Source organism: Sciurus vulgaris, assembly GCF_902686455.1.
Source record: "Sciurus vulgaris genome assembly, chromosome: 1".
Lineage (NCBI taxonomy): Eukaryota > Metazoa > Chordata > Mammalia > Rodentia > Sciuridae > Sciurus > Sciurus vulgaris.
The window spans coordinates 39325106-39347096 of NC_136461.1; the positions used below are offsets into that span (position 1 = coordinate 39325106).

Genomic DNA, 21991 nt, shown 5'->3' on the forward strand with positions numbered 1-21991 from the left:
CCGAACTGGTCCCAGACTTTTCTTTGTTCGTAGGCTCTTGATGACCTCTTCTATTTCATTGTTTGAAATAGATTTCTTTGAATTGTGTATGTCCTCCTCATTCAGTTTAGGTAATTCATATATTTCTAGAAACCTATTGATGTCTTCGAGATTCTCTATTTTGTTTAAATAGAGATTTTCAAAATAGCTTCTAATTATGTTTTGTATTTCACTCTCGTCTGTTGTGATATTTCCTTGTTCATTCCGAATTTTAGTAATTTGAGTTTTCTCTTTCTCTTTGTTAGTGTGGTTAAGGGTTTGTCAATTTTCTCTATTTTTTCAAAGAATCAACTTTTTATTTTGTCAATTTTTCCGATTGTTTCTTTTGTTTCAATTTCATTGATTTCAGCTCTGATTTTAACTATTTCCTGTCTCCTACTACTTTTGGTGTTGATCTGTTCTTCTTTTTCTAGGACTTTGAGCTATAGTGTTAGGTTGTTTATTTGTTGATTTTTTCCTTCTTTCATTGAATGTGCTCCATGAAATAAATTTTCCTCTAAGAACTGCTTTCATAGTGTCCCAGAGATTTTGATATGATATGTCTTTGTTCTCGTTTACTTCTAAGAATTTTTTTATTTCCCTCCTGATGTCTTCTGTTATCGATTCACCATACAATAGCGTATTATTTAATCACCAGGTGTTGGAGTAGTTTCTGTTTTTTATTCTGTCATTTATTTCTAATTTCAATCCATTATGATCTGATAGAATACAATGGAGTATCTCGATCTTCTTATATTTGCTAAGAGTAGCTTTATGGCATAACATATGGTCTGTTACAGAGAAGGATCCATGTGCTGCTGAGAAGAAAGTGTATTCACTCTTTGGTGGGTGGTATATTCTATAAATGTCCATTAAGTCTAAATTATTGATTGTGTTATTAAGATCTATGGATTCTTTTGTTCAATTTTTGTTTGGAAGATCTGTCCAGTCGAGAGAGAGGTGTGGTAAAGTCACCTAGTATTATTATGTTGTTGTCTATTTGATTCCTGAAACTGAGAAGGATTTGTTTGACATACATGGATGAGCCACTGTTTGGGGCATAGATATTTATGTTTTTATGTCTTGCTGATTTATGCTTCCCTTAAGCAGTATGAAATGTCTTTCTTTATCCCTTCTGACTAACTTTGACTTGAAATCCACATTATCTGATATGAGGATGTATACTCCAGCTTTTTTGCTGAGTCCAAGCGCATGGTATGTTTTCTCCCATCCTTTCATCTTTAGTCTGTGGGTATCTCTTTCTATGAGATGAGTCTCTTGCAGGCAGTATATTGTAGGATCTTTCTTTTTAATCCAATCTACCAGTCTATGTCTTTTGATTGATGAGTTCAGGCCATTAACATTCAGGGTTATTATTGAGATATGATTTGTATTCTGGTCATTTGGCTCATTTTTGTTTTTTTGACACAACTTGGTTTCTCCTTTATTTGGCTATCCCTTTAGGGTAGTTCCTCCCTTTGCTGATTACATCATTGTTTTTCATTTCTTCCTCATGGAATATTTTGCTGAGTATGTTCTGTAGTGCTGGCTTTATTTTTGTAAAGTCTTTTAGCTTTCGTTTATCATGGAAGGATTTTATTTCATCAAATCTGAAGGTAATTTTGCTGGGTATAAGATTCTTGGTTGGCTTCTGTTTTCTTTCAGAGCTTGAAAAATGTTGTTCCAGGCCCTTCTAGCTTTTAGAGTCTGAGTTGAAAAATCTGCTGATATCCGTATTGGTTTCCCCCTGAATGTAATTTGATTCTTTTCTCTCGCAGCCTTTACAATTCTGTCTTTATTTTGTATGTTAGGTATTTTCACAATAATGTGCCTTGGTGTGGGTCTATTGTAATTTTGTATATTTGGAGTTCCATAGCCTCTTGTACTTGATTTTCCATTTCATTCTTCAGATTTGGGAAATTTTCTGATTTTATTTCATTGAATAGATTGTTCATTCCTTTGGTTTGTTTCTCTAAACCTTCCTCAATCCCAATAATTCTTAAATTTGGCCTTTTCATGATATCCCATAATTCTTGTAGATTCTGTTCATGATTTCTTACCATCTTCTCTGTTTGTTCCACTTTGCTTTCAAGATTAAATATTTTGTCTTCAATGTCTGAGGTTCTGTCTTCCAGGTGTTGTATCCTATTGGTTATGCTTTCTATGGAGTTTTTAACTTGGTTTATTGTTTCCTTTATTTCAAGGATTTCTGTTTGGTTTTTTATCAGAATCTCTAACTCTTTATTGAAATGATCCTTTGCTTTCCACATTTGCCCTTTTAACTGTTGTTTGGTGGGATCATTAATACAAGACTGCATTTGCTCTTTCATCTCGTTTGCTTCTCTCATCATTTTAATTATGTATATTCTGAACTCCCTTTCTGACATTCCTTCTGCCATGCTGCCATTGGATTTGATTGATGTAGCATCTAGGTTTGTTTGGGACATTTCTTCCTTTCTTTTCTCATATTGCTCAGGTATTTTTCCCTCTAGTAGTGAATTTATGAGATATTGAAGATTTCCCCAATTGACTTATAGTGTCCCTGTAGATTTCCAATGACTCACGTCCTAACCTTCAGTAGCCTGAAGTCTTGGAGGAACGTGATAATGCAGTGATCCACAAAGAAGCTGCCCTTCTAGGGGTGGTGGCCTTCAGGTGGGGTATATTCCCCAGTGGGGAAGTCTCACTAGGCTGCTCTCCTCCAAGAAGGTCCCTTCAGTCCAGAACTACCACCTGGTCCAGGGAGCCTTGCCCTACGAGTGAGTCTCCTGCTTGACAGCCCTCCTCTGCGACATAACCTGTGGTCCAGAACTACTGCCTGGGCCAGGAAGCCTGGTCCTGCGAGGGAGTCTCCCACTGGGCGGCCCTGCTCCAAGAAGCTGCCTGTGATCCAGGCCTGCCACCCAGGCCAAGGGAGCCTAGCTGTGCACAGAAGTCTCTCGCTGGGCAACCCTGCTCCGAGAAGCTGCCTGCTGTCTGGTCCAGCCGCCCGGGCCGGGGGAGCCTAGCTGTGCATGGTTGTGCATGGAAGTCTCTTGCTGGGCAGCCCTGCTCCGAAAAGTTGCCTGCGGTCCAGTCCTGCCGCCCAATCTGGGTAGCCTACCCCAATGGGAGAGACTCACCTGGTGGCTCTGAGTTGGTCCCCAGTCTCCTAATACCTCCTCTTCTTGAATCCTGAGTTCTGGAGCAACATGAGATACAGTCAACCTCTAGTCTGTCATCGTGAATCCAAATAACAATTTATTATTGTTTGTGTTCTTGATAATAGCCATTCTCATTGGAATAAGATGAAATCTTAGAGTTGTTTTAATTTGCATTTCTCTAATTACTAGAGATGTAGAACACTTTTTCATATATTCATTAATTGCCTGCATGTCTTCTTCTGTAAAGTGTCCGTCCAGTTCCTTGGCCCATTTATGGATTGGGTTCTTTGTATTTTTTATGTAAACTTTTGTAAGTTCTTTATAAATTTTGGAGATAAGTGCTCTATCTGAAGTGCGTGTGGAAAAGACTTTCTCCCACTCTGTAGTGGGAGTAAATTTCTTCACATTCTTGATTGTATCCTTTGCTGAGAAAAGGTTTTAGTTTGAGTCCATCCCATTTATTAATTCTTGCTTTGGTTTCTTGTGCTTTAGGAGTCTTGTTGAGGAAGTTTAATCCTAAGCCAACATGATGAAGATTCAGGCCTACTTTGTCTTCTATTAGGTGCACAGTCTCTGGTCTAATTCCTATGTCCTTAATCCATTTTGAGTTGAGTTTTGTGCCGGGTGAGAGATAAAGGTTTAATTTCATTTTACTGCATATGAATTTCCAGTTTTGCCAGCATCATTTGTTGGACAAGCTATCTTTTCTCCATTGTATGTTTTTGGCTCCTTTGTCTAGTATGAGGTGACTGTATTTATGTGGTTTTGTCTCTGTGTCTTCTATTCTGTACCATTGGTCTGCCTGTCTATTTTGGTGCCAATACCATGCTGTTTTTCTTACTATTGTTCTATAGTATAATGTCTGGTATTGTGATACCTCCTGTTTCACTTTTCTACTCAGGATCATTTTGGCTATTCGAGGTCTCTTATTCTTCCAGATGAAGTTCATGATTGCTTTCTCTATTTCTATGAGGAATGTCATTGGGATTTTAATTGTAATTGCATTGATTCTGTATAGTGCCTTTGGTAGAATTGCCATTTTGACAATGTTAATTCTGCTTATCCAAGAACATGGGAGATCTTTCCATCTTTGAAGGTTTTCTTCAATTTCTTTTTTTAATGTTCTGTAGTTTTCATTGTAAAGGTCTTTCATCTCTTTTGTTAGATTAATTCCCAAGTAGTTTTTTGAGGCTACTGGGAATGGAGTGGTTTTCCTAATTTCTCTTTCAGAGGATTCATCACTTATGCATAGAAATGCATTAGATTTACACGTATTGATTTTATATCCTATTACTTTGCTGAATTCATTTATTAGTTCTAAAAATTTCCTAGTGGAGTTTTTTGGATCTTCTAAATATAGGATCATGTCATCAGCAAATAGTGACAGCTTGAGTTCTTCTTTTCCTATTTGTATCCTTTAATTTCTTTGGTCTGTCTAATTGCTCTGGCAAGTGTTTCAAGGATGATGTTGAGTAGAAGTGCTGAAAGAGGGTATCCCCATCTTGTTCCAGTTTTTAGAGGGGAAAAAAAAAGCTTTCAGTTTTTCTTCATTAAGAATGATGTTGGACATGGGCTGAGCATAGATACCCTTTACAATGTTGAGATATGTTCCTACTATTACTATTTTTTCCAGTTTTTTTTTTTAAGCATGAAGGGGTGCTGTATCTTATCAAACATTTTCTCAGCATCTATTGAAATAATCATGTGATTCATAGCTTTAAGCCTATTGACATGATGAATTACATTTATTGATTTCTGGATGTTGAACCAACTTTGCATCACTGGGATAAATCCCACTTGATCGTGGTGCACTACCTTTTTAATATATTTTAGTATACGATTTGCCAGTATTTTGTTAAGGATTTTTGCATCTATGTTCATCAGGGATATTGGCCTAAAGTTTTCTTTCCTTGATGTGTCTTTGGTTTTGGTGTCAGAGTGATACTAGACTCATAGAATGATTTTGGAAGGGTTCCCTCCTTTTCTATTTCCTGGAATACTTTGAGAAGTATTGGTATTAATTCTTCTTTAAAGGTCTTACAGAATTCTGGTCCTGGGCTTTTCTTGGTTGGTAGGCTTTTGATGGCTTCTTCTATTTTGGTGCTTGAAATTGATCTGTTTAGTTTGTGTACAACTTCCTGACACACTTTGGGAGGATTGTATGTCTCTAAAAATTTGTCAGTGTCTTCGATATTTTCTATTTTGTGGGAGTATACATTTTCAAAGTAGCTTCCACTTATGTATTTCAATGGTGTCTGTCGTGATCTGTCCTTTTCCATCATGAATTCTAGTAATTTGAGTTTTCTCTCTCCTTCTCTTTGTTAGTGTGGCTAGGAGTTTATCAATTTTGTTTACTTTTTCAAAGAACCAACTTTTTGTTTTGTCAATTTTTGAACTGTTTCTCTTGTTTCAATTTCATTGATTTCAGCTCCAATTTTAATTATGTCCTGTCTTCTACTATTTTTGGTGTTGATCTGTTCTTTTTCTAGGGCTTTGAGATATAATGTTAGGTCATTTAGTTGTTGACTTTTAATTTTTTTAATGTATAAGCTCAATGCAATGAACTTGCTCTAGCAATGCTTTCAGAGTGTCTCAGAGATTTTGATATGTTGTGTCATTGTTGTCATTTACCTCTAAGAATTTTTTAATTTCTTCCCTGATGTCTACTGTTATTGCATCATTCAATAGCACATTATTTAATCTCCAGGTGTATGAGTAGTTTTTGTTTGTTATTTTATGGTTCATTTCTAATTGCCTTCCCTTATGGTCTGATATGATATGGGGTAGGATCTCTATTTTTTTTGTATTTACTAATGGCTTCTTTGTGGCATAGCATATGGTCTATTTCGGAGAAGGATCCGTGAGTTCCTGAGAAGAAAGTATATTCGCTCAATTATGGATGAAATACTCTGTAAATATCCATTAAGTGTAGATCATTGATTGTATTATTTAGTTCTATAGTTTCTTTGTTCAGTTTTTGTTTGGTGGATCTATCCAGTGGTGAGAATGGTGTGTTAAAGTCCCCCACTATTATTGTGTTTTGGTCTATTTGATTCTTAAAAGTGAGAAGGGTTTGTTTGATATACATAGATGCTCCACTGTTTGGGGCATAAGTATTTAAAATTGTTATATCTTGCTGTTTTATGCTTCCCCTAAGCAGTATGAAATGTCCTTCTTTATCCCTTCTGACTAACTTAGGTTTGAAGTCCACTTTATCTGATATGAAGATGGACACCCCTGCTTTTCTACTGGGTCCATGTGATGGTATGTTTTTCCCCATCCTTTCATCTTTAGTCTGTGGATGTCTTTTTCTATGAGATGAGTCTCTTGAAGGCAGCATATTGTTGAGTCTTTCTTTTTAGTCCAATCTGCCAGTCTATGTCTTTTGATTATTGAGTTTAGACCACTGACATTCAGGGTTATTATTGTGATATGATTTGTATTCCTGGTCATTTTCACTTATTTTTTGTTTTTAACTTGACTTGGTTTCTCCTTTGATTGGCTTTACCTTTAGGGTAATTCCTCCCTTTACTGACTTGTATTGTTGCTTTTCACTTCCTCCTCATGAAATATTTTGCTGAGAATGTTCTGTAGGGCAGGCTTTCTATTTGTAAATTCTTTTAACTTTTGTTTATTGTGGAAAGATTTTATTTCATCGTCAAATCTGAAGGTTACTTTTTCTGGGTATAGGATTCTTGGTTGGCATCCATGTTCTTTCAGAGCTTGAAATATATTGTTCCTGTCCCATCTTGCTTTTAGAGTCTGGACTGAGAAATCTGCTGATAATCCGTTTTGGTTTCCCCTTATATGTAATCTGATGCTTTTCTCTCACAAAGAGAAAAAGTCCTATCTTTATTTTGTATGTGAGGTATTTTCATTATAATGTGCCTTGGTGTGGCTCTGTTGTAATTTTGTGCATCTGGTGTTCTGTAAGCCTCTTGTATTTGATTTTCCATTTCATTTTTTAGGTTTGGGAAATTTTCTGATATTATTTCATTGAATAGGTTGGTCATTCCTTTGGTTTGTATCTCTGTGCCTTTTTCAATCCCAATAATTCTTAAATTCGGTCTTTTCATGAAATCCCATAATTCTTGGAGGTTCTGTTCATGACTTAACATCTCAGTTTGTTCAACTTTATTTTCAAGATTAAAAATTTTGTGTTCGTTGTCTGAGATTCTGTCTTCCACGAGATCTATTCTGTTGGTGATGCTTTCTATTGAGTTTTTAATTTGGTTTATCGTTTCTTTCAAGTATTTCTGTTCGGGTTTTTTTTTTTTTTTTTCCAGAATCTCCATCTCTTTATTGATGTGTTCTTTTGCTTCCTGCATTTGCTCTTTGAACTGTTTACTAGAATGGTCATGCACTGCCTCCATTTGCTCTCTTATCTCGTCTTTTGCTTCACAGATCATTTTAAGCATGCACATTCTAAACTCTTTTTCTGTCATTTCTACTGCCATGCTGTCACTAGATTCTATCACAATAGCATCTTGGTTTGTTAGGGACACTTTCTTCCCATTTTTTCATATTGTTTCTATATATTCCCCTCTAGCAGTGAAGATCAGAGATACTTAAGTTCCCCCCTTGCAGGCTTATTATGACCCTACAGTTTTCCACTACCTCTTCTTTGAAGGGGAGATCAATACCAGTAGTACCCAATACAGAAAAAATGCAGCCTTGAACCAGATAGCCCCTATAAAGACTTTAACATTATTGTAATGAGCAGGATGAGTTTGATTACTATTTACAGTATTTCTAGTTGTGAACAAGAGGATGGAGAAGGGTGTAGGATGTAAGTGAGTAAATAAAGGTACCTATCAAAGGGCCTCCAGTCTCCTGTAGCTGTCTCAGGAAGGGCACTGCCCTTCCAATGATGATGGCCATGCCCTCAGGAATGACTCAAAATGCCTACACCAGCCTCCAAAGAAGCTGGGGATCCCCAGCGAGGGTGTGCTGAGTCAGCACAGAGGCAGGCACTGTGTACCTCAGCAGTAGGAGGGCGGGTGGGCAGGCTCAGCTACCAGCCTCTGTCCTCGGTGTGGGGACAGGTTGGGGGCGCTCAGCACCTGGTCTGACCTCAGAGTTGGGGTGTGGGTGGACAGGCTCAGCAACGGTGTCCAACCTCGTGGTGGGGCAGGTGGGCTCAGCCTCTATACTATCTTTATTGTTGTAATTTTTATATTATTCTCAAATTAATAAAGACATGAAATTCCAACTCTGTGGAAAAAATGCCTATCTTCTATCAAATGTACTCAATTCCATACTCTCTAGGTGAGTACCTTCGTATGCACACATAACACAGACCCCTGTGTTTTTGAGAATTTATAATTATCTTCAGAGTGACCCAGGACTGAGATACCTAGTATTGCTTGCTTATTCTCCCTCAGGTTTTCTTCATCAAAAAAAAAAAAAAAAAAAAAAAAAAAAAAAAAAAAAAAAGAATGCCCAGGCCTTAATTTTCAGCTACAGGAAAGTAGGGAGCTAAGAAGAGGCATGAGTAGAAAGCAATAAGTCCACCTTATCACACAGGACTATATGACAAACTTACCCCCAATCCATTTTATATAACTTTTTCATAGTGAAAGTATTTTTTCTCAAGTATATTTAATTGAATTATGAATTCCAAAAACTCTAATCAAGTGAACAAAGTCCATATACCCCAAATAATGATGTTGAGTTCTACTTAAAGAAATTTCTTTATTAGAGTTCAATACACCATTGGGTTACCAAGTTCCCTATTATATAAAGATTGATGTAAATAGCAAAAGTTATACATATTCTCAAATAAATATAATGTCAACGTCCAATCTTTCTAAAAGGAACACATCAACACATTGCAAGGCAATCATAAGATCACAAAAACAGGCAGTATGACAGGGAAGCTGGTCTGCTTTTCAGACAGTTATATTCTACCATAAGGAAAAAAACAGCACTTTATACAGTTTCTGTCTCATCCCGGACATAGTCTTTTTAATTTTTTTTTTCCTTATAGAAGCCATATGTACTCACCAAGGTCAATTTGAAAAGCAGAGAGGAAAAAAATTAACCAAAGCCTTATTCGCCTATTATGAATATTATTAATATTTTGCTTAAATCCTAAGCAAAGAGTTATATTTTTACACAATCATGATTATTCTGCAAAGTTATATCCTATTTTACTTCTATCATATCATAAGCAATTTCCATATTAATCCAAACTCTTTAAAAATTAAAATGTCAACAGATGCATAAAATTCCAGCAATTTCTGCAGTTAACTCCTGCTATTCTTATTCCCTTCTGTAGAAGATGCTGCTGAAAACTCAAAGCAATGCAGAGATACAGTCTAATGGTTAAATATGCAGACACTAAATACAAATTTCAAAGGTTAAATCTACCATATCTGCTGAGCAATGCACCAGATAGAAAATTTCTTAACCTTCTGCTCTTCAGTTTCATCTATACAATAAGAATGAAGAGGAGGGTGATATATCCATCTCAGTACATTGTGGGGCTTATAAAAGGGTTATGAACAATACTAACACAGAGTAACACTTAATAAGTATTATTTATTATGATAGTCCTTTACTTATTCAGGATTGTACTAGGCCAATAAGTTTAAACAATATTAAGACTATTGATATAACTGCTAAATTGCTATCTAAAATCTATACTGCTAATTTATAATAAAACCAGAAATATATAAAACTATCCTGAGAATGTTAAGGCCTTAACTTTTGTTTCATTTTTCCTCACTGTTGGGACTAATGACACATTAACTAACTCAGGCTGACTCCTTACTCCCTGGTGAGTGAGCAAGATCAAGGCCTCAAAGGCAGTTTCAAAAGTTAATGAGGATAAATCGGACCACCATCAGGGATTGGTTAACAACAGTTCCGCAAACGTGATCAGCTCGTGCTTGCCATATAGTCCTATGGCACTCTCCCCTGCATGAACCCCCGTGCCTTGCTGACCTTTAAGCTGAGTGGTTCCCACCTAGCCTCCACCCTACATAAAAGCTGTGTAACTTCCTCAATAAACGAGTTCCTGCTGTGACTGGTCTCCCTGACAAGTCTGATTGTCTTCCGCCAGGAGGGCTGGGTGCGGGCAGTCAGTCGCCCTACCTTTCCTGTTCTGGCCTTGTTGGGGAGTGCTCCCTTCCCTTATCGCTGGTCGAGAAGAGCAAGGGGGCTTAAGACCCCAACACCTCACTCTATTATATCTCAGTTTGGGTTTATGTTACATTTCTTTGGCAGATTGAGCAAGATGTACAATGAATCAAAATGCAGTCTATAAAAAATAAAAAATAAATAAATATTTTTTTTTAAAAAAGATGGTGCCTGTTACAGTATGTATGTGATGTGTCCCCCAAAAAGTTCATGTGTGGGACAATGCCAGAGGGTTCAAAGGATAAATAATTAGGTAGTGAAAGTCTTAAACTAATCAGTGTATTAATCCCTGATGGGGTGTGACTGGAGGAGGTGGGGCTTTGGGGGTGTGGCTTTGAGGTACATATTTGTATTGCAAGGTAAGTCTCTCTCTGTTCTCTGATCATCATGTGAGCTGCTTCCCTCCACCATATTCTTCCACCATGTTGTTCTGCCTCACGCCCAGTGGTTGTCTATGAACTAAGACCTCTGGAACCATGAGCCCTCAAATAAACTTTTCCTCCTCTACAATTGTTCTGATCAGGTTTTTGATGCAAAGCAGCAAAAAAGTTGACTAAAACAGTGCCAGAGTAAGAACCTCCAGTGATCTCCCCACAGAAACACGAATAAGAGCAGTTATTCACATATGACACTACCTTTAATAAGAGCTAAGGGAAAAAGGTGAGAGATCACGATACCTGGTATTAGCATAATAATACGAAAAAAAAAAAAAAAAAAACACTGAAAAAGGCAGGAAGAAAAGAGTTACCTGTGTCACTCCTCCCCAAATTCAAAGCAACTGAAAAGAAAGACTAATAAGGCAGACAATTTTACAATAGGGCTGCCAACTTACATTTATTCATCTATGGATTACTGGGTATAGACATAAAAGGTTTTTCATGAACATAGGATATATTTTATCTCTAAAATTCATCATAAATTCCTTGAAAAACTCTACCACAGTTCAGAAAAAAATATTTTTGGAGCACTGGACATAAAATTTAAAATAATTTAGAATACTGCACATATATATACATACCATGAATCTCCAGATTGTGAGTGGTCCAATGTATACTATAAACACAGAAAAGAATGACATTGGACCGTGACATGTTTTCAAATATTTAATCTATAAAGAGTAAAAACCAATTCCATACTACTTTATTCACAGTGCATTTATGACTCTCCAAAGACTATCAACTCTCATTTACCCATTCTAAAAATATTTTGGTAAAATTGAACAATGCCTCTCAATATCCATTTTTACTTTCTTTTTTAATATCACAATCCTGAATAACATGCCAACTAAAATACATTTCTCAGTCTCTCTTGTGGATAAATTTCCCCCAAGTAATTAAGTTCTGGCTAACAATTGATAAACAGAAGTTTTTGTATTGGAATCCTAGAAGGCTTCATAGAAGAAAAGGAGAAAATGTCCTATTATCCTTCGTTTGTTACCTCCTTTTGCTTCCCACTTACAATGTAAAAATGGTAACTAGAGCTCCAACAACCATCTTGGATGTTATGAAATACAGCAAGGCAGAGGAGTAAAAAAGGAGTGTCAGTCCCTAATAGCAGAGTTTTTATCCAACTAGTACTGAGCAGCCTAACTATAGACTTCTTTTACCAGAAAGAGAAATAAACTTGTTTATTTTTAACGATTATTATTTCAAGTTTTTTGTCATATATGGATAAAACATAAATCAAACTAATACACACAACTGAAGTACATTTATATTTGCTTTTAGATGACATGATTTGCCTACAAAATAGTACTCAGAATGTGAACACACTAGAGTAGTAATAGTATTTAAATTCAGTAAGCACACACACATTAGACTGTCAATAGGAAAGAAGCTGAAAAGTTTCTTAGATAAATAAGAACAATATTGTTTTGTTCAAACCTCATTTTTGAAGTATGATTGACCTACAAAGAGCTAGACATATTCACTGTACATAGCTTGGCGAGTATAGAGATAAGTGAACACTTGTGGAACCATTATCACTATGTATGCTAAAGTCTCCAAAATTTCTACCTGCTCTTCTCTACTGTGTGTGCATGTGTGTGTATATGTGTGTGAAAGATGTGAATAATTAACATCACATTGATTGTCTTAGCAAATTAAGTATGTCCTTTACCCCCACCACCTGGTAACAACCATCTACTCTCTGCTTCTGTGAGTTCGACTATTTTAGATTCCTTATATAAATGATATTATATAGTATTTTTTCTTCTGTGCCTGGCTTTATTTTGTTTAGTATAATGTCCTCCAGATTCATCCATGCTGTCACAAATGACAGATTTTCTTCATTTTTTAATATTCCATTATATGCATATATTACATATTCTTTATTTTTCCATTTATGGACATTTAAGTTGCTTTCATGTCATGACTAATATAATGCTGTAATGAATACGGAAATGCAGATATGTCTTTGGGATCCCAATTCAAAGCTACAATAATCAAAACCATATGGTACTGACATAAAAACATAGACACAGACCTGTGGAAAAGAATAGTGAGCAAAAACAAAAGCATGCATATACTGTAACTCATCTTAGATAACAGTGCCAAGAACACGCAGTGGTGAATGTGTAGTTTCTTCAAAAAATGGTGCTGGGAAAACTAGATTTAAAATGCATGCAAAAGAATAAAACTAGGCCCTCATCTTACTTCATCCATAAAAATTAATCCAAAATTGATTAAATATTTAAATATAAAACCTGAAGTCATAACACTTCTAGAAGAAAATATAGGGGAAATTCAATTTGACATTGGTCTTATCAATTATTTCTTGGATATGGCACCATAAGCACAGGCAACAAAAGCAAAAATAGAAAACTGGGACAATACCAAACCAAAAAGTTCTGCAGAGCAAAGGAAATAATCAATAGAATGAAACGGTAAACTATGGAAATGGAGAAAATATGTTTAAGCCAAATATACGATAAGGGGCTAATCATCAAAATATATAAGGGACTGCTAAAACTAAATAAAATGAAAAATCACAAAATTTAAAACTGGAGAATGGAACAGAATAGACATTTCTCCAAAGAGGACATACAAAGGAACAACAGGTATATGAAAAGGTACTCAATATTATTAATCATAATGGAAATGCAACACCACTTCACACCCATTAGAATGGCAATTATAAAAAAGACCAAATGTAAATGTTGGCAAGGATGTGGAGAAACCCTTACACATTGTTAATGGGAATGTAAATTGGTGCACTCACTATGGAAAACAAATAGAAAGTTCCTCAAAAAATTAGAAGTAGAATTCCAATATAAATAGCAATCCCATTTCTGGAAATATATCCAACAGTATTTTTAAAACATGTTTGCATTGGGCTGGGGTTGTAGCTCATTGGTAGCATGCTTGCCTAGCACATATGAGGCACTAGATTTCAAACTCAGCACCACACAAAAATAAACAAATAAAATAAAGGTATTGTGGCCATCTACTTAAAAAAATGCTTTAAAATGTATTTTTGTTAAGAAGAAAAATACAATAATTAATACAAGAAAAGGAATCTATTTTATTTTTTAATAATTTCAAGTTCTATGTATATTTGGGATTACTGGAATAAATTTTAGAAGATGGTTTTGAGTTCTGGGTGAAGAATACATAAAGATTGAAAAAACATTCCTGGAGTAGAGTTATATGGTATGATACTCTCCTGTGATGCTAGGAAATGGCAGCAAACCACAGCTCCCAAAGTGAGTCACACAATCACGAGAGTGATTGAAAATGAAACTCTAAGGTATAATGACTGTGTTACTAGCATTTTTTGGATATAGGTGTTCAATAAATTGCATGATATTCAAAACCTTGTTATAAAAAAATTGGTGAAACAAGACCAAAGAATTAAAAAGATGTATTCATTTTTCAAAACACACTACATATGTGCTCCTTTTAAAAGTAATGTTTTTTCCAGAAATATAGAAATGCTGATCAGAAAGTGAAGTAGGACTAGTTAGAAGAGGCTTCCTATAAAAATGTGATGCTAAGCACATATGGTAAAATTAACATGTTAAATACTGACAGCAGGTATATGGATGTCTGTTGAATGACTATTCATACTTTGAGCATATTTAAAATATATAATAATTAAAAGCTGGGCTGGGATTGTGGCTCAGTGGTACAGCACTTGCCTAGCATGTGTGAGGCATTGGGTTCAATCCTCAGCACCACATGAAAATAAATAAATAAAATAAAGGTATTGTGTCCATCTAAAACTAAAAGAAAAATTTTAAAAAATTAAAAGCTTTAGAATTGTATCTCTTTTTTTTTATTAAGAGATTGAAATCAGGAACATTTAATCACTGAACCACATCCCCAATCCTTTTTCATTTTATATTCTGAGATAAGTTGTCACTACATTGCTTAGGGCCTCACTAAGTTGCTGGGACTGGCAATCCTCCTGCCTCAGCCTAGTGAGACCCTGTGTCAAAATAAAACATAAAAGGGGCTGGGGATGTGGTTCAGTGGGTAAGCACCCTTGGGTTCAGTCCCTGCTAACCAACAAAAGAAAACAAAAAGAAAGAAAAGAAAAGAAAAAAAGAACTTGATGTGTCCAAGAGTTTTGCAGTCCCTTTTGATGAAGATGAGAAAGATGATTCGGTCTGGTCTTAGATCATGATTATTTGGAAAACATATATGGAATGCCTAAGAAGGTTAATGCCAAAAAAAAGAACAGTTGACAGTATCACACAGTCACTAAACTACATAAGATTGATATTGCCATCAATGAATTCAGGAAAAGATACTGTCCTAATGCAGTATTGGTCATTACAACTGTACAGTCAAAGAATCTGGGGCTTCCCACAGAAGCATATATTTCAGTGGGAAAAGTTCATGATGATAGAACTCCAAACTTTTGAGCATGTGACCAGTGAAATTGGAGTAGAGAAAGCTACTCCAATTAAGATGTCAAAGACACTATAGTGACACTTTCTCAATAGATCACAAATGAGGTCCATGGTTTGAAGGGATTAAACTCCAAGTCTCTGGATATCAGGAGCTACCTGGAAAAAGTAGCCACGGTCAAGCCGCCTATAAACTACCAGATCATCTACCAGCTGCAAGATATCTTCAACCTGCTGCCTAACATCAGCCTGAGGCAGTCTGTCAAGACCTTTTATCTGAAGACTAAACCAGATTGTGGCAATGTACTTGGCTGCACTGATTCACTCCATAGTCTCCCTGTACACGCTCATCAAGATTTTGAACCAGATGCAAAGAAGAAAGGACAGGAAAAAGAAGAGAGCAAAAAGGATAGGAAAGATGACAAAGAATGTAAAAGAGTGATGTAAAAAAAGAATTTAAAAAAGATAAAAATCAAAATGTAACTTTTTGAATTTATAAATTAAAATCTTATAAACTAAAAAAAAAAAAAAAAAAAAAAAGAGCCATAGGTTTAAAGGCTTAAAACTGTAACACTGCATGGTAATTAAGAGGATCAAACAGTCCAATACAGTTGGAGTACAGGGTGTGCATGTCCCATGAAAGAGGATTATGCTTGAGAGGTAGGAAAAAGGAACCACATTCTGGAAATGTGTTTTATGGTATGAGTGTTTAATCTGAAAGCTACAGGGAACCAATGATGGATACTGAGGGAAAAAAAGACCAAAAAGTGAATTTGTTTTTTAGAAAAATCACTATAACTACAGTATAGAAGATATATTAAATGTACAATGTTTTTAGTTATTGTTCAGGAGAAAATGATGAGGAACTGAAGTGACTCAGTGGCTACATCAATAGAGAAAAAATTAGGTTCAAAAGGTAATTATTCTTTTAGAAAATTGGTACTTAGCACATATAGGTGGAAAAACTGAATGAATTAATGAATGACTATAATAAAACCCAATGATTTTTAGAACTTATTTAGAAAATTGATATACCATGAAAATAGAGCTCAAAACCAAACAGGAGTAGTTACTCTCATATCTGACAAAGCAGACTTCAAAACAAAATGAGAAGAGTAATACAATATACCAGAACCTCAGCAACAGTAGGAAGGCAGTTCTAAGGTGAAAGTTTATAGCTATGAGTGCCTACATAAGAAAATCAGAAAGATCCCATTTGATGCATCTCAAGGTCCTTTAAAAAGAAGAACAAATCAATTCAAAAACCAGTAGAAGGAAGGAAATAATATCATAATCAAAATCAATAAAATTGATAATAAAAAACTAATACAAAGGTTCATGAAATGAAGAGTTGGTTCTTTGAAAAGATAACAAAATTGATAAGCCCTTAGCCAAACAAATCAAAAGAAGAGAAGACACAAATTATTAAAATTAGATATGAAAAGGAAAAATCACCACAGTCATTACAGAAATCCAGTGGATCATTAGGAAGTATTTTGAAAACTTATACTCCAATAAATTGGAAAACCTCGAGAACATGAATATATTTCTAGACACATATGACCTGCCAAAATTGAATCAATAGGATATAGAAAATCTAAGCAGACCAATAACCAGTAATGCAGTAATATAAAACTTTCCAAAAAAGAAAATCTCAGGACCAGATGGATTCTCAGCTGAATTCTACCAAATATTTAAAGAACTAATGACAATGTTCTTCAAATTACTCCATGAAATACAAAAAATATTTTCAAATTCATTCCATGAAGTTAGTATCACATTTATACCAAAAACACAAGGATACATCAAAGAAAGAAAACTACAGATTTTCCTGATAAGATTTGATGCAAAATATGTAATAAAATATTAGCCAATCATATTCAACAACATGCATATCATGATCAAGTTGACTGTATCCCAGAGATGTAAGGATGGTTGAACATGAACAAATCAATAAATGTAATTCATCACATAAATAGAATTAAGGGCAAAAATCATGTAGACATCTCAATTAAGTCTTTGACAAAATTCAGCACTCATTCATGATAAAAACACAGAAGAAACTACAGATGGAAGGAACTTACCTCAACATCAGAAAGTCCATATACAAAAAAGCCCAAAGCCAATCTCATAGGAAAATTTTGAAGAAAAAAATGCTGAAGGCATAGTACCAAACTTCAAATTATACTACAGAGCTTTAGTAGCAAAAACTACATGGTATCGACATAAAAACAGACACACAGACCAACGGTACAGAACAGAAGACACCAAGACAATTCTACACATCTATAGTTATCTGATCCTTGACAAAGAAGCCAGAAACATACTTTGGAGAAAATACAACCTCTTTAACAAATGGTGCTGGGAACATGGTTATCCACATGCAGAAGAATAAGACAAGATTCTTATCTCTCACCTTGCACAAAAGTCATCGCGAAATGGATTAAAGACCTAGGAATTAGACCAGAAACTCTGAAACTCCTAGAAAAAAACATAGAGTCAATACTCCAGCATATAGACAAAAGGCATCAACTTTTGCAATAGGACCTCTAAACCTCAGAAAATAATGCCAAGAGTTAATATGGTATCAAATTTAAAAGTTTCCAGGCTGGGATATAGTTCAGTTAATACAGTGCTTGCCCACCACACACAAGCCCTGGGTTCAATACTCAGCATCACCACCAAAAAAACTTCTGCACAGCAAAAGAAATAATTAAGAATGTGAAGAGAGAACCTAAAGAATGGGAGAAAAATCTTTGTTAGCTACTCCTCTGACAGAGGATTAATATCTAGAACATGTAAAGAACCCAAAGAAACACAAAAATAATTAATAAATGGGTTATTAAAAAATAAAGTGAAACTTCTCAAAAGAAGGAATACAAATAGGCCAACAAACATATGAAAAAGTTCAGCATCATTAGCAATCAGGGAAAAGGCAAATCAAAACTACACAGTTTATCTCATACCAGTCAAAATAGCAGCCATAATAATAAATGCTAGAGAGAATGCAGAAAGAAAGGAACACTTTTATATTGTTGGTGGAAATGTAAGTTAGTACAACCACTGTGGGAATCAGTATGGAGGTTTATCAAAAGACTAGGCATGACCCAGCTATATGACTTCATCATTCGTAAAACCATAATGCATCAATTAAAAAATAAGGAGAAAAAAATTTTTTTAAATTAAAATAAGATTTGGTACTAAATAAATACTAAATAAGATTTTGTATTTAGAAATTAGACATAATCAAATTTGAGATGTGATTATACTAAACAGAAAAGGACTTGGATGTAGTTCAGCGATAGAACACATTTGGGTTCAAACCTCATTATCAAGGAAGAAAAGGTGGAACAACACAGTCTCTTCATAGCATAGTATACATAAGTTTTCAATGACTTAGAATTAGAAGGAGTGAAATATCCTAATTAGAATAAGATGTACTCCATGTTTGTATAAATATGTCAAAATATACTCTAATGCCATGTATAACTAAAAAGAATTTTTTAAGAAAGAGTTGTGATAATCACTGAACTGCACTCTCAGTCAGCCCCTATAATGTAATAGAGTAAGTTAAATTTCAAACTACATAACTGCATGATACTATCCATCTAGTCAAATGTAAGTCCTTTTGACTCAGATGCAAAGTATTATTTGCCTTTCAAATCATTGTCTTGATACAAAGTAGGCAGAGTCAATAAGTATGAAAATGCTACAGACAGTTACTACATTAAGGTACTATGTTTTTTAATCATAATTAATAACATCTTTGAGCACTTTTCATTTTTCCTAAATATAAGCTTCATGTTGCATAATCTTCAAAATAACTGTATAAAATAAGGAATATTGTCTCCACTTTATAGAGGAGGGAACCAAGGTTCAAAGAAATTACTATCTCAAGATCTCAAGGATATTAAGTGGCAGAACCCCAAAATTTGATGTTAAAAACATCATCTGGCAGTGATGCCCCAGTGCTGCCACTAGCTCATAAGATACCTTCATAGGAAAAGAGTTGATCCTTTGGGTAGATACAGCTCTTGCCAGGGTGCACAGCTTGGCAAGCTAAATAAACGCTAGATTTTAGCCACCACTCATCCTCTGTCTGTCTACAACCCCTCATAAAATGACCAACTTGCACAACCATAAATAGCAGTCCTGGTATCACAGACCAGAAAATAAATTGATAATGTTCCATCCAATCATTTAGAGTTGTACTGTCTGATGTGGTAGTCACTACCTATGACTACCTATTTAAATTTTTCCTATATTTTTATTGGCTCTTTATAATTATGCATGATGGCAAGATTGACTGTTACATATTCATACTTGAACACAATGTAAAAATAAAATTTGATCAATACCATTTCCTAGTATTTTCCCTCTCCTCTAGCCTCTTCCTGATCTTTTCCTCTACCATACTGATCTCATGTTTTCATGAGATCCCCATCAGATTTCTTTACCTTTTTCCCCCCACTGAAATCTGCATATAAGAGAAAACATATAATCCTTGACTTTCTGAGTTTGTTCAGCTTATTTCATGCAACACAATGTTCTCAACTTTCATCCATTTCCCAGCAAATGACATAATTCCATTCTTCTTTATGGCTGAATAAAACTCCATTGTGGAGCTTCAGGGACCAGGGCAGGGCAGCCAGGAACTTCCACAAGCAGCCCTGCACACTCCGGCGGTAGGCTCCTTTCAGGGCCAGCTTCTCTGAGCAGGCCGCCCAGTGAGAGCCTTTCTGCACAGAGCCAGCTCCAAGTCTTGGAGCCAGTGGTGAGCTCCAGCCTGCAGGCAGACTCTGGGACCAGGGCAGGGCAGCCAGACATATCCAAGCATCCTGCTCCCTCCGGCAGCACACTCATTCCAAGGCCAGCTTCTCAGAGCAGACAGCCCAGTGAGAGCCTTTAAACACAGAGCCAGCGCCAAGTCCTGGAACCAATAGCTGGCTAGGGGCAGCTTTCTTCGGAAGGACTGCATTATCAAGTTCCTCCAAGACTTCAGGCTACTGAAGGCTTGGAGGTGATACACTGGAAATCTACAGGGGCACTATAAGATATAGAGGAAATATGCAATATCTCAGAGTCCCCCTGACATCTGACCAATATGAGAAAATAAGGGAAGAAAATGTTCCAAACAAACCTACCGTACTATATCAATAAAACCCAATGACAACACAGCAGAAGAAATGTAAGAAAGGGAGTTCAGAATGTACATAATTAAACAATCAGGGAAGCAAACGAGGAGATGAAAGAGCAAATGCAGGCATTAAATGATCACACCAATCAACAGTTAAAGGAGCAAATACGGGAAGCAAGAGATCATTTCAATAAAGAGTTAGAGATACTGAAAAAAAACAAAGAGAAATCCTTGAAATGAAGGAAACAATAAACCAAGTTAAAAACTCCATAGAAAGCATAACCAATACGATAGAACACCTGGAAGACAGAACCTCAGACATTGAAGACAAAATATTTAGCCTTGAAAACAAAGTTGACCAAACAGAGAATATGATCTAAAAGAATTATGGGATATCATGAAAAGGCCAAATTAAAGAATTATTGGGATTGAGGAAGGCGTAGAGAAACAAACCAAAGGAATGAACAATCTATTCAATGAAATATCAGAAAACTTCCCAAATCTGAAGAATGAAATGGAAAACCAAGTACAAGAGGCCTAAAGGACTCCAAATATACAAAATTACAACAGACCCACACCAAGGCACATTATTATGAAAATACAACATACAAAATAACATACAAAATAAAGACAGATTTTAAAGGCCATGAGAGAAAAGAATCAAATTACATTCAGGGGAAAGCCAATAAGAACATCAGCAGATTTTTCAATCCACACCCTAAAAGCTAGAAGGCCTGGAACAACATTTACCAAGCCCTGAAAAAAAATGGATGCCAACCAAGAATCTTATACCCAGCAAAACTTACTTTCAGATTTGACAATGATATAAAATCCTTCCATGATAAACAAAAGCTAAAGGAATTTACAAAAAGAAAGCCGGCATTACAGAACATTCTCAGCAAAATATTCCTGAGGAAAAGATGAACAACAACGATGCAAATCAGCAACGGAAGGAACTAGCCTTAAGGAATAGCCAAATGCAGTAGAAACCAAATCATGTCAAAAAACAAAAATGAGTCAAATGACTGGGAATACAAATCATATCACAATAATAACCCTGAATGTTAATGGCCTGAACTCACCAATCAAAAGACATAGACTGGCAGATTGGATTAAAAAGAAAAATCCAACAATATGCTGCCTGCAAGAGACTCATCTCATAGAAAGAGATACCCATTGACTAAAGGTGAAAGGATGGGGAAAAACATACCATGCACACGGGCACAGCAAAAAAGCTAGAGTATCCATCCTCATTTCAGATAATGTGGACTTCAAGCCAAAACGAAACAGAAGGGATAAAGAAGGACAATACATACTGCTTAAGGGAAGCATAAATCAGCAAGACATAACAATCATAAATATTTATGCCCCAAACATTAACTCATCCATGTACGTCAAACAAATCCTTCTCAATTCCAGAAATCAAATAGACCACAACACAAATACTAGGTGATTTTAACACACCTCTCTCACCATTGGATAGATCTTCCAAACAAAAATTGAATGAAGAAACCACAGATCTCAATAACACAATCTATAAATAGACTCAACGGATATTTATAGAATATACCATCCAACAAAGAATGAATACACTTTCTTCTCAGCAGCACATGGATCCTTCTCTAAAATAGACCATATTTTACGCCACAAAGCTACTATTAGCAAATAGAAGAAGATAGAGATACTCCCTTGTATTCT

At 35.6% G+C, this 21991-nt stretch overlaps 1 protein-coding gene and 1 pseudogene across 5 annotated transcripts in view; one reads left to right on the top strand and one right to left on the bottom strand.

The window, feature by feature from the left end:
• Window positions 1-21991, bottom strand: part of AGBL4 (AGBL carboxypeptidase 4) — a 1452665-nt gene that overhangs the window by 1392003 nt on the left and 38671 nt on the right. The gene's annotated exons all lie outside the window — the stretch shown is intronic.
• On the top strand, window positions 13983-18005 carry LOC306653906 (26S proteasome non-ATPase regulatory subunit 7-like; annotated as a pseudogene). The gene is made up of 2 exons: window positions 13983-14007; window positions 14820-18005. The product of its transcript is annotated as a 26S proteasome non-ATPase regulatory subunit 7-like (transcript).